The following is a 12,541-nucleotide window of genomic DNA, read 5'->3' on the forward strand; positions in this document are numbered from 1 at the left end:
AAAGTACTGAAGGCAACTTGTTTATGTGACCTGAAGTATGTGGATGACTTATGAATGATAGCGTCTGTGTTTGTTGGTTGTCCGTAGACATTGATGTTCGGGGTCTGGTTTGAATTAGTTTTTGTCATAACTACAAAATTATTTTGCTATCTTTCTGGTGTTCTATGGTGCAGTAAATGGTTTTGTGTAAACCACTCATCGCACAAAGTTTCTGTTTCTTCTTCAGTCTCATTATGTATATAATGTCAATCTATGTGTCTTCTATACGTCTGCAATAACAAGAAACTGGTCTGTTTTGTCTGCCACACACTCATTAATTCCGCTGCTCAAATGGCGCCTAACTTTCTGTTCTCGCTTGTTACTTACAGGTGTCGGAAGAGGGTAGCAGTAGTTAGAACTCACGTCAATCAAGGCTCCAAGTATCGAATGCGTATTACCAACTGCATACAGTTACCCAACTCTTCCATACATATTTAGTGGTATTCTTAGGGAAATATTATGTACATATCTCGCAATTGGAATTTCTAGCTTCCCAAATTCAGAACCAACTATCCTCATACCCAGAAGCCTGTACTACTGCTGCTGCTTACAGCCACAGTGAATGCGACAGCAGTGCTAGGAATGTGGGTGTTGTGATAACTAGTGCCAGCACGCGTCTTCACAGACAAATATAAACAGTGTATATGAAGAATCGTCAAATTGTCAAACGCGTGAACAACAGTAGCACAGACCATTGAGAGTCCAAGTGTGTACTCATTAGAGGTCTGTCGAAGGTCATTGCATATCATAGTCTGGGGTTTGTATAGCGATGGGACAATAAACTGGTTTTAACAACTGATTGGCCAATCGACTGCTTTTTCGGTCAGTCGGCTTTTTCAGTCGAAATAAACAACAGAATGAAACTAGTCTCTGTGGTCATGTCTGCTATATAAATGTTTTTTACTCACTCTAACGGTTTGAATGGTTTTACTTAATGTGAGACAACCTACTGACACAAGCCTCTGACAGTTATGACAGTTATAAGGATGTGTTCACTCAGCCTCCGGATTTGAGTAATTTAATTTAAATGTTTGTTCGGCCTTTTTCGATTCTACATGAACTACGACCAGGGTTGCCAAATTTTTAAATACAACTATCTTATTTCAAAAAGAGATGATTAAAAGGTATATTTTTAAAAATGGAGTGTTTTCAAAATTTATGTATTTATTTATTTATTTAAATAAGAATATTTCATATTTGTGGAATTAAATGAGTATTTTCTGTTGGTTTTAAAAGTTTAATAATTGATGCTCCCTTATAAATTTATGTTTAACTAAATGAACAATTACTTTATATTTAAATTGATTGAAATTCCGTCTCTCTCTTTCCATTGATTTGGATCCATATGCGATAATTTTATTGCGATAAACGCTGAGGTGGTGTGAACAGAAAGTATATAAGATACAATTTTTGAATTGTTTGGTGACTTAACCAGTTGTTTTTTAAGCATATACTATCACTTACTGGAAGAATCTTTTTACGAGAAACAATTACCATCATTCGTCAATTTTCTTACGAATCATCCTGGCAGATACGTTATATCGCATTGAATTTATATTGATGATCACTTTTTATTTAATCATACGACTTCTTCGATTCCCACGCCACTGAGCGTTTTGGCATTCTGATTCAGAAAACAGTTCACTGTGAAGAAAACGCCTATTCATAAACACGGACGAGAAACTGAACTAAAAACTATTTATCGGCTTCAGTAAAATGCAAATACTGAAACGCCAACAACAGTGACGACAGGTGATAACAGAGTGCAGTCAAAAATATTGATTACCAATGGCAAAACGATCGGATATTCCCGCTTGGAACTGAATACACCGGATTACGTTTCGCTCGGTTGCTCGGACAGACTAGTTTCGTTCGAAAACATATGTAAAGCTATAACAGACTGCGTCTACTGTTTTCATTCCGTTACTCCCGCAGACCGATTTCATTCAAAAGAAAAAATGAATAATTTCACCGATACGTAAAACTACGACCGAATGAGCCAATTGTTTTCAACAAACGACTGACTCGAATGCTTTCATTCGGTTGTTGCCATCACTAGACGGCGCCGAACTGTGCATTCTCAGCTCACCAGCGCCGACAATGCCCTGTGACCCTTTGGCTAGAGGACCGTGTCAGTTCCAGCTGGTACCTGAAAACTCAGCCACTGTCGTGGCATCTCATTGTACCACACCCTCCGATACGCCCGTCGCCACCACGTACACTCAGCGTGGTTAAGAGTTTAACACCAGACCACATCGGCAGCATATGGGTGTCTATTCGTCTCCATCGGAGTACGGTTGTCATTTCTCATTGGCAGTAAAGAGTTACAGACAATTGCCGGCGTTCCTGCTGAATTGCTGCAGCCTTCCTCCCCACCATCTGTACCCTGACCTTCAAACGTTTAACGTTTGAACCCGCAGAATCCTGGTTGACAGCAGCAAGACTTGACACCCCTTCAATAGCAGTCTTCACTCGCCCAGTATTAGTTAGATGTTTCTGCGATAGATATTTATGGTATGGGAGAATATTGTACCTAGAGGATGGTGTACCTCTGTACACACGATGACTTTTGGTGGTATTTCAGTCTAGTGGATGATTTTAGAATCAAATAGACAGTGCATTGGCGGAGCTGTCATTTTTTTCAGGTGAATCATTTGAAAAGGATTCCGACATGATTATGGCTGCAAGACGGGAATTAACAGACTTTGAACGTGGAATGGTAGTTGGAGCTAGAGGCATGGGACATTCCATTTCGGAAATCGTTAGGGAATTCAATATTCTGCGATCCACTGTGTCAAGAGTGAGCCAAGAACATCAAATTTCACGTATTGCCTCTCACCACGGACAGTGCAGTGGGCGACGGCATTAACTTAACGACAGAGAGCACCGGTGTTTGCGCACAGATGTCAGTGGTAAAAGGCCAGCAACACTGCGTGAAATAACAGCAAAAATCAGTGTGGGACGTACGACGAACGTATCTATTAAGACATGCGACATGATTTCACGTTTGGAAAAGCCTTAAATTTCCTTAACAATTTTGGAAATTCAGAAACAAACTGAAATACATAAAAAGTGAATGCTATCATTTAAAAATGGAACAAGAAGCTATACGAGTGATAAAATTCTATTACAGGATAAGCTAGAGGCGCAAGTCAGAAATGTGTACCAAGGTACAACACGCTCCCTTACAGAATTCTTCACAAAAATAAGAGTTTGAATTCTTTTGGCGGTGAATTAATTCCTGTGTCAACTATGTAACTCACTTACGAAAGAAAGAGCTTTTTCTTAGCGTTTGTCCCGTCTTAGGGAGTGCGCCGTTCTCATCATAGGGCAAATTCATTTTTATTTAAGTCTGTGGCCGAATTCACCTGCTGCCGCCACGGGTGTCAGTAACCTAACGAAGGGGAACTGTGTGCATCTTCTCTCTGTGAATCATGCAAATTTTATTATGTATGTTACAGTAAATTTTAACTGTTTTTCTGATGCAACGATTGGGGAACAACCTATCGTCTTTCCAAACGACTCTGTTAAACCGTCTAAAACTCATACTCATGCTGACCGGTGTACCAGATCGACAGCCGTTAATCCATTGTCCGGATTCGACCTAAGAGTTGCAGTACTAGTAGTAGCAGAAATAATAGTAATTTTATTTATCAGTAGATATCTTTTACAAGGATACTGGACACGTCTTCGTATTACAATTTAAGAACAACAAAAATAAAGTAATTCACATATACAGACACTGACAGACTTACAGGTGTAGAATGACAAAGATCGTATACAGTGGCCAATCTGCATCTAGCTCACTTCCCTGTCTCGCACAGTACGTTAAGCTATAGGAACAGAACATTTATGTAAAAGAGAGTACAAAACAAAATTTATGCAATATTTGAGTAAGCACGAAGTTTTTTTATGCATGAATTACTTATAAGCTGTATTTATCAACGCATAACTCGTTAAATTAGCTTCCAGGTAGTCAATGTTTGTCTCATCTTGTACGATACATTCTGCTGGGGATCAAACATTTTCAGCTGGAATTTTGCGAGACTTTATAGGCAAATTGAATATTTACTTATCAAGTAATTGCTACAACCTTGAAAATGTGTTGTGAAGCATACAAATGAATTATCTAAACACGATACAGTAGTCTGTAATTCTAACCAAAAGTGTTCCCACTGCATTCTAAGAAGTTCGATGTTCGTCTCCATTAGGTTGACAGCTACATGGGACGAATATGGGCCAAGGCCTAATTTAAGCTATACTCAGGCTTCCTGGCACACTGTCATATACCAGCCTGCTGTGTGGATGTAAGATTATGGGAAAAATAGTGGATAATGCCCAAACCAGCAATCAGAGACGACCTGTGACCTGATTAATACATCATACACATTATTTGCCAGGCATGGTCCATGTTCTTGTATGCGTAAGCCGTAAGACGGCATAGAAAAGTACTTTTAAGATTTAATATCCTCCCGACAAAACATCATTAGCAATACAGCACAATCTCAAATACGACAAGGGTGAAGAAGAAAATCAGCCATGTTCTTTAGGAAAAGATATCCTGCCGTTTGCCTAAAGTGATCTAGGGGACACGGAAAACTTAAATCTGGATGGTTGTACCGAGAAAGAACTCTGCTCCTCCTGAATTTGAAAGTCCAGTACCTAAGCCACTGTGCCATCACCCACGGAGGTAATATAGCAGAAAGTTTGAAACCACATACTAAATATGCCAACGACATCATTGTTTATTAATTTACTGGTTCCGCTTTAGCTGTCCGAGACGTCCACTAATCAAATATTAAATAATACGTGCAACATGTGGATCTACCTAATCTGAGGAAGGCACTGGCACAGTACACCTTTAGATCCATTTGCTGATAACATATTAAATAATATGTGCAACGTGTGAATTGACTTAATCTGAGGAATGCACTGGTACAGTGCACATTTATTACATTTACAAGTATATCTATACTACGTTCACTTTTGACTAGAGATTTGACTACGTCCTCATTTTACCTTTAAGTACCGTAATTAGTGAAGTAAAACGTAGATGCCGTCTAGAATTTTTTCCTTTGAAGCCCTCTAGGGATTCAAGCACCTGGAACAGGCCTGACCATCTTCCTTAATGAAATATAGGTGTATAAAGTGCAATTGTTAAGTTCAGTGCCCGTACATAGCAACTACTTTCAGCTAGAAACGATACTGATGAGTTTAATAACATAATATACATTCCCTGATAGTGAAAGTTGTAACGTTCTTTAAAACAAATGATGTAATAAACTTCACGATTACGTTGAATGAATGTCTGATCTGTGGAATGAGTCCTGAACTCGAACTGTCGTGCTGCGTGTTGTAAGTGCAAGTGGTGTGCTTACTCTGTGTTACTGTTAGCAAAACTTTACACGAATTGATTGGGCATTGCAGCTTTCAATACCAATAAAGAAATTCAGTCACTGCAAAATACATTCATCCCTTTAGGCACTGAATCATCTGCCTCTGTTCAAAACTGATAACTTTGGTCCCTGTGTACATAACAGTAAGACAATTTAACGTCTTACCTCTACAGCAGCAACGCTGGAGCGCGATATGTTCTGGTCTCTCACAAAAATATAAATATGCTGGCTACGGGCTCAGCAGTCTGCAATTCTGGTCATAATACTTTGAAACGCACCTGATATTCTTTTAGCTGATAAACGAGAACATTTAAGAAAATCCAACTTCTTTGAAAAAATGAATGATCTGGACCAGGAGGCGGTAGCGATTATAGTGAATTACTAACACTGACTTCTTTTTAGCAAAACTATATTGCAAGTTAAATTTGTCTTTTCAAATACATCTGACAATTGAAGTTACATTACTCACAATTGGTTTGCAGACAATGAGATATATACAGCAAGTATTATCTAACCTCATTAAACCAGTATAAATGCAAATCATCAAATTACATATAGCTCTGTTAATAAATCTTAGAAGCATTACAAAAATGATATACACTACTGGCCATTAAAATTGCTACACCACGAAGATGACGTGCTACAGACGCGAAATTTAACCGACAGGAAGAAGATGCTGTGATATGCAAATGATTAGCTTTTCAAAACATTCACACAAGGTTGGCGCCGGTGGCGACACGTACAACGTGCTGACGAGAGGAAAGTTTCCAACCGATTTCTCCTACACAAACAGCAGTTGACCGACGTTGCCTGGTGAAACGTTGTTGTGATGCCTCGTGTAAGGAGGAGAAATGCGTACCATCACGTTTCCCACTTTGATATACACTCCTGGAAATTGAAATAAGAACACCGTGAATTCATTGTCCCAGGAAGGGGAAACTTTATTGACACATTCCTGGGGTCAGATACATCACATGATCACACTGACAGAACCACAGGCACATAGACACAGGCAACAGAGCATGCACAATGTCGGCACTAGTACAGTGTATATCCACCTTTCGCAGCAATGCAGGCTGCTATTCTCCCATGGAGACGATCGTAGAGATGCTGGATGTAGTCCTGTGGAACGGCTTGCCATGCCATTTTCACCTGGCGCCTCAGTTGGACCAGCGTTCGTGCTGGACGTGCAGACCGCGTGAGACGACGCTTCATCCAGTCCCAAACATGCTCAATGGGGGACAGATCCGGAGATCTTGCTGGCCAGGGTAGTTGACTTACACCTTCTAGAGCACGTTGGGTGGCACGGGATACATGCGGACGTGCATTGTCCTGTTGGAACAGCAAGTTCCCTTGCCGGTCTAGGAATGGTAGAACGATGGGTTCCATGACGGTTTGGATGTACCGTGCACTATTCAGTGTCCCCTCGACGATCACCAGTGGTGTACGGCCAGTGTAGCAGATCGCTCCCCACACCATGATGCCGGGTGTTGGCCCTGTGTGCCTCGGTCGTATGCAGTCCTGATTGTGGCGCTCACCTGCACGGCGCCAAACACGCGTACGACCATCATTGGCACCAAGGCAGAAGCGACTCTCATCGCTGAAGACGACACGTCTCCATTCGTCCCTCCATTCACGCCTGTCGCGACACCACTGGAGGCGGGCTGCACGATGTTGGGGCTTGAGCGGAAGACGGCCTAACGGTGTGCGGGACCGTAGCCCAGCTTCATGGAGACGGTTGCGAATGGTCCTCGCCGATAGCCCAGGAGCAACAGTGTCCCTAATTTGCTGGGAAGTGGCGGTGCGGTCCCCTACGGCACTGCGTAGGATCCTACGGTCTTGGGGTGCATCCGTGCGTCGCTGCGGTCCGGTCCCAGGTCGACGGGCACATGCACCTTCCGCCGACCACTGGCGACAACATCGATGTACTGTGGAGACCTCACGCCCCACGTGTTGAGCAATTCGGCGGTACGTCCACCCGGCCTCCCGCATGCCCACTATATGCCCTCGCTCAAAGTCCGTCAACTGCACATACGGTTCACGTCCACGCTGTCGCGGCATGCTACCAGTGTTAAAGACTGCGATGGAGCTCCGTATGCCACGGCAAACTGGCTGACACTGACGGCGGCGGTGCACAAATACTGCGCAGCTAGCGCCTTTCGACGGCGCTGTGCCGTGCGTGTGATCATTGCTTGTACAGCCCTCTCGCAGTGTCCGGAGCAAGTATGGTGGGTCTGACACACCGGTGTCAATGTGTTCTTTTTTCCATTTCCAGGAGTGTATGTCGGTTTGTAGCCTATCGCGATTGCGGTTTATCGTATCGCGACATTGCTGCTCGCGTTGGTCGAGATCCAATGACAGTTAGCAGAATATGGAATCAGTGGGTTCAGGAGGGTAATACGGAACGCCGTGCTGGATCCCAACGGCCTCGTATCACTAGCAGTCGAGATGACAGGCATCTTATCCGCATGGCTGTAACGGATCGTGCAGCCACGTCTCGATCCCTGAGTCAACAGATGGGGACGTTTGCAAAACAACAACCATCTGCACGAACAATTCGACCACGTTTGCAGCAGCATAGACTATCAGCTCGGAGGCCGTGGCTGCGGTTACCCTTGACGCTGCATCACAAATAGGAGCGCCTGCGATGGTGTACTCAACCTGGGTGCACGAATGGCAAAACGTCATTTTTTTTTTTTTGGATGAATCCAGGTTCTGTTTACAGTATCATGATGGTCGCATCCGTGTTTGGCGACATCACGGCGAGTATTCGTCATCGCCATACTGGCGTATCACCCGGCGTGATGGCATGGGGTGCCATCGCTTACACGTCTCGGTTACCTCTTGTTCGCACTGACGGCACTTTGAACAGTGGACGCTACATTTCAGATGTGTTACGACCCGTGGCTCTACCCTTCATTCGATCCCCGCGAAACTCTACATTTCAGCAGGATAATGCACGACCGCATGTTACAGGTCCTGTACGAGCGTTTCTGGATACAGAAAATGTTCGACTGCTGCCCTGGCGAGCACATTCTCCAGTTCTCTCACCAACTGAAAACGTCTGGTGAATTGTGGGCGAGCAACTGGCTCGTCACTATACGCCAGTCACTACTCTTGATGAACTGTGGTATCGTGCTGAAGCTGCATGGGCAGCTGTACCTGAAGACGCCATCCAAGCTCTGTTTGACTCAATGCCCAGGAGTATCAAGGCCGTTATTACGGACAGAGGTGGTTGTTCTGGGTACTGATTTCTCAGGATCTATGCACCCAAATTGCGTGAAAATGTAATCACATGTCAGTTCTTGTATAATATATTTGTCCAATGAATACCCGCTTATCATCTACATTTCTTCCTGGTGTAGCAATTTTAATGGCCAGTAGTGTATCTAACTACTCTTTTTATTAAAACAGTTTACGTGCATTCTCTGGTTAGTCAACAATTATAAATTAGCAGCCAACTTATCTATACTAACGCGCTGGCAAAAGAAAAATCACAATTATTTAACATATTTACTTTGGCTGCATGAAGACTACTGCTTCCATGTTCAACAATATTGACATACCTACATTAATCTAACACTTGGTGGCTTCACACAGCACACACCAAAGACTGCCTACTCCATCGTCTTTCCCTCACAGACAGTTATCTACAACTGTGCGCCAAGCGCTCTCTTACTCCAACAAAGCAGTATCTTTGGCTCTGCGGTGGAGCACAGGCAACGATCCACATTATAGAGTCTGTCAGAGACATACATCGTTTCTAATATTTAGGTGTAACAGTAGACTCCTTTCAAAGTGTCGCAATCAGCAAGGAAACCAGACTACCCGACATAACAGCATTCTCCAGCAATCTTACAAGCGATGCCATAATGGATGCAGAGTATGAGCATGCAGTAAATGTCTGGCGGGAATACAACATCTCCACTTTAGGAGAGTATGCACAGTTTTACACGGACACAAACGTGCTCTTGCTTGCGGACGTTTTCGAGAAATTCCGGGATTTATGCATGACCAGATATTCTCTGGATCCCGCTTTTTATTAAACGGCACCGGGATTGTCTTGGGACGTAGTGATCGAGAAAACATAGTGCAGCATCGATTTATTGAACGATGTTGACATGATTTTCATTGAGGGAGGGATACGTGGGTGATTTTTCCAATTTTAATTGATGAAAGGAGAAAATATAAAAATACAGTAAATGAAGCAGGCAAAAAGGAATACAAACGTCTCAAAAATGAGATCGACAGGAAGTGCAAAATGGCTAAGCTGGGATGGCTAGAGGACAAATGTAAGGATGTAGAGGCTTATCTCACTAGGGGTAAGATACATACTGCATACAGGAAAATTAAAGAGACCTTTTCAGAAAAGAGAACCACTTGTATGAATATCAAGAGCTGAGATGGAAAACGAGTTCTAAGCAAAGAAGGGAAAGCAGAAAGGTGGAAGTAGTATATAGAGGGTCTATACAAGGGCGATGTACTTGAGGACAATACTATGGAAATGGAAGAGAATGTAGATGAAGATGAAATGGGAGATACGACTGCGTGAAGGGTTTGACAGAGCACTGAAAGACCTAAGCCGAAATAAGGCCCCGGGAGTAGACAACATTCCATTAGAACTACTGACGGCCTTGGGAGAGCCAGTTCAGACAAAACTCTACCATCTGGTGAGCAAGATATATGAGACAGGCGAAATACCCACAGACTTCAAGAAGAATATAATAATTCCAATCCCAAAGAAAGCAGGTGTTGACAGATGTGAAAATTACCGAACTATAAGTTTAATAAGTCACAGCTGCAAATACTAACACGAATTCTTTACAGACGAATGGGAAAACTGGTAGAAGCCGACCTCGGGGAAGATCAGTTTGGATTCCGTAGAAATATTGGAACACGTGAGGCAATACTGACCTTACGATTTATCTTAGAAGAAAGATTAAGGAAAGGTAAACCTACGTTTCTAGCATATGTAGACTTAGAGAAAGCTTTTGACAATGTTGACTGGAATACTCTCTTTCAAATTCTAAAGGTGGTAGGGGTAAAATACAGGGAGCGAAAGGCTATTTAAAATTTGTACAGAAACCAGATGGCAGTTATAAGAGTCGAGGGGCATGAAAGGAAAGCAGTGGTTGGGAAGGGAGTAAGACAGGGTTGTAGCCTCTTCCCAATGATATTCAATCTGTATATTGACCAAGCAGTAAAGGAAACAAAAGAAAAATTCGAAGTTGGTATTAAAATCCATGGAGAAGAAATAAAAACTTTGAGGTTCGCCGATGACATTGTAATTCTGTCAGAGACAGCCAAGGACTTGGAAGAGCAGTTGAATGGAATGGACAGTGTCTTGAAATGAGGATATAAGATGGACATCAACAAAAGCAAAACGAGGATAATGGAATGTAGTCTAATTAAGTCGGGTGATGCTGAGGGAATTAGTTTAGGACATGAGACACTTAAAGTAGTAAAGGAGTTTTGCTATTTAGGGAGCAAAATAACTGATGATGGTCGAAGTAGAGAAGATATCAAATGTAGACTGGAAATGGCAAGGAAAGCGTTTCTGAAGAAGAGAAATTTGTTAACATCAAGTATAGATATTGGCGGGTGACCTTGAACGAGTTTCGCTCGGCCGCCGCTAGAGCTCGGCGGATCGCCTAGAGTTCTAACTAAGGGCGATCCGCAGAAAAAACATGCTTCCGGCGCCGCCATTGCGGTTTTTAAGCGCGCGACTTCCTGCCGCGCCCAGCTTATCAGTGACGTACATCCGCCATGCAGGCAGCAGCACGCTCATTTCACTCAAGGCAGCCGCACGCAGTGAAACATGGACGATAAATAGTTTGGACAGGAAGAGAATAGAAGCTTTAGAAATGTGGTGCTACAGAAGAATGCTGAAGATTAGATGGGTAGATCACATAACTAATGAGGAGGTATTGAATAGAATTGGGGAGAAGAGATATTTGTGGCACAACTTGACTATAAGAAGGGACCGGTTGGTAGGACATGTTCTGAGGCATCAAGGGATCACAAATTTAGCATTGGAGGGCAGTGTGGAGGGTAAAAATCGTAGAGGGAGACCAAGAGATGAATACACTAAGCAGATTCAGAAGGATGTAGGTTGCAGTAGTTACTGGGAGATGAAGAACCTTGCACAGGATAGAGTAGCATAGAATTGCATCAAACCAGTCTCTGGACTGAAGACCACAACAATATATATATATTCCCATGTAAAGTAACTTCATCATTCAGTTTGATAATGACTGGTGAGGAGGTGCTTCAGGCAATTGTCTGCTGCTGCAGCATTATAGGCGCAGCACTGAAAATTATGGTATTAATAAGTGTAATACTTGGACTATAATGAGAGAGGTATGAAATAAAACAGGAACGCCGTTTGAGATTGTATATACACATTATTTTTTTAAATACCACATATCAGACGTAGTATTTCAAAAAGATCATGAGACTTTTCCTTTATCTTCTTTGCATCTGTACAATATTTCCCAAATAAAACTTTCTGATACGCAATAAATTCCGCGTGTATCTCCTTCAAATAAATGAGCACTTCACAATAATCTGGTTTTTCACATGCACATTTAACATGTTTCTCTTTCGGCTCTGCGTTCCTGCGAAAACCAAGGTACTGTTTCTAATTATCAACATGTACACTATTGCACAAAATGTTTCAAATGGCTCTGAGCACTATGCGACTTAACTTCTGAGGTCATCAGTCGCCTAGAACTTAAACTAATTAAACCTAACTAACCTAAGGACATCACACACATCCATGCCCGAGACAGGATTCGAACCTGCGACCGCACTATGCACACACAGAAAGTTTACAACATTGTTGTATGCGGAGTGTATGCTAGGCAACCAGTGCCTCAGTCTCTCCAATGCAATGCGTAATGCAGTATCCACATTGCGTAATTTGATAACTGAGGCGTGCCATACATAAACACACTTTTCACCTGATTTCACACATAGTGCAGAGTTATCATACACTGTTTAAGAGACAGCATCACACCAGTAAGGCGAATGTCTGGGGGTGGAGGTACGAGCTTGATAATATTCTGTGGTAATTTACTGATTGATGTAGCACTCTGCACAACATA

Source organism: Schistocerca piceifrons, chromosome X (assembly GCF_021461385.2).
Source record: "Schistocerca piceifrons isolate TAMUIC-IGC-003096 chromosome X, iqSchPice1.1, whole genome shotgun sequence".
In the NCBI taxonomy this organism is placed as follows: Eukaryota; Metazoa; Arthropoda; class Insecta; order Orthoptera; family Acrididae; genus Schistocerca; species Schistocerca piceifrons.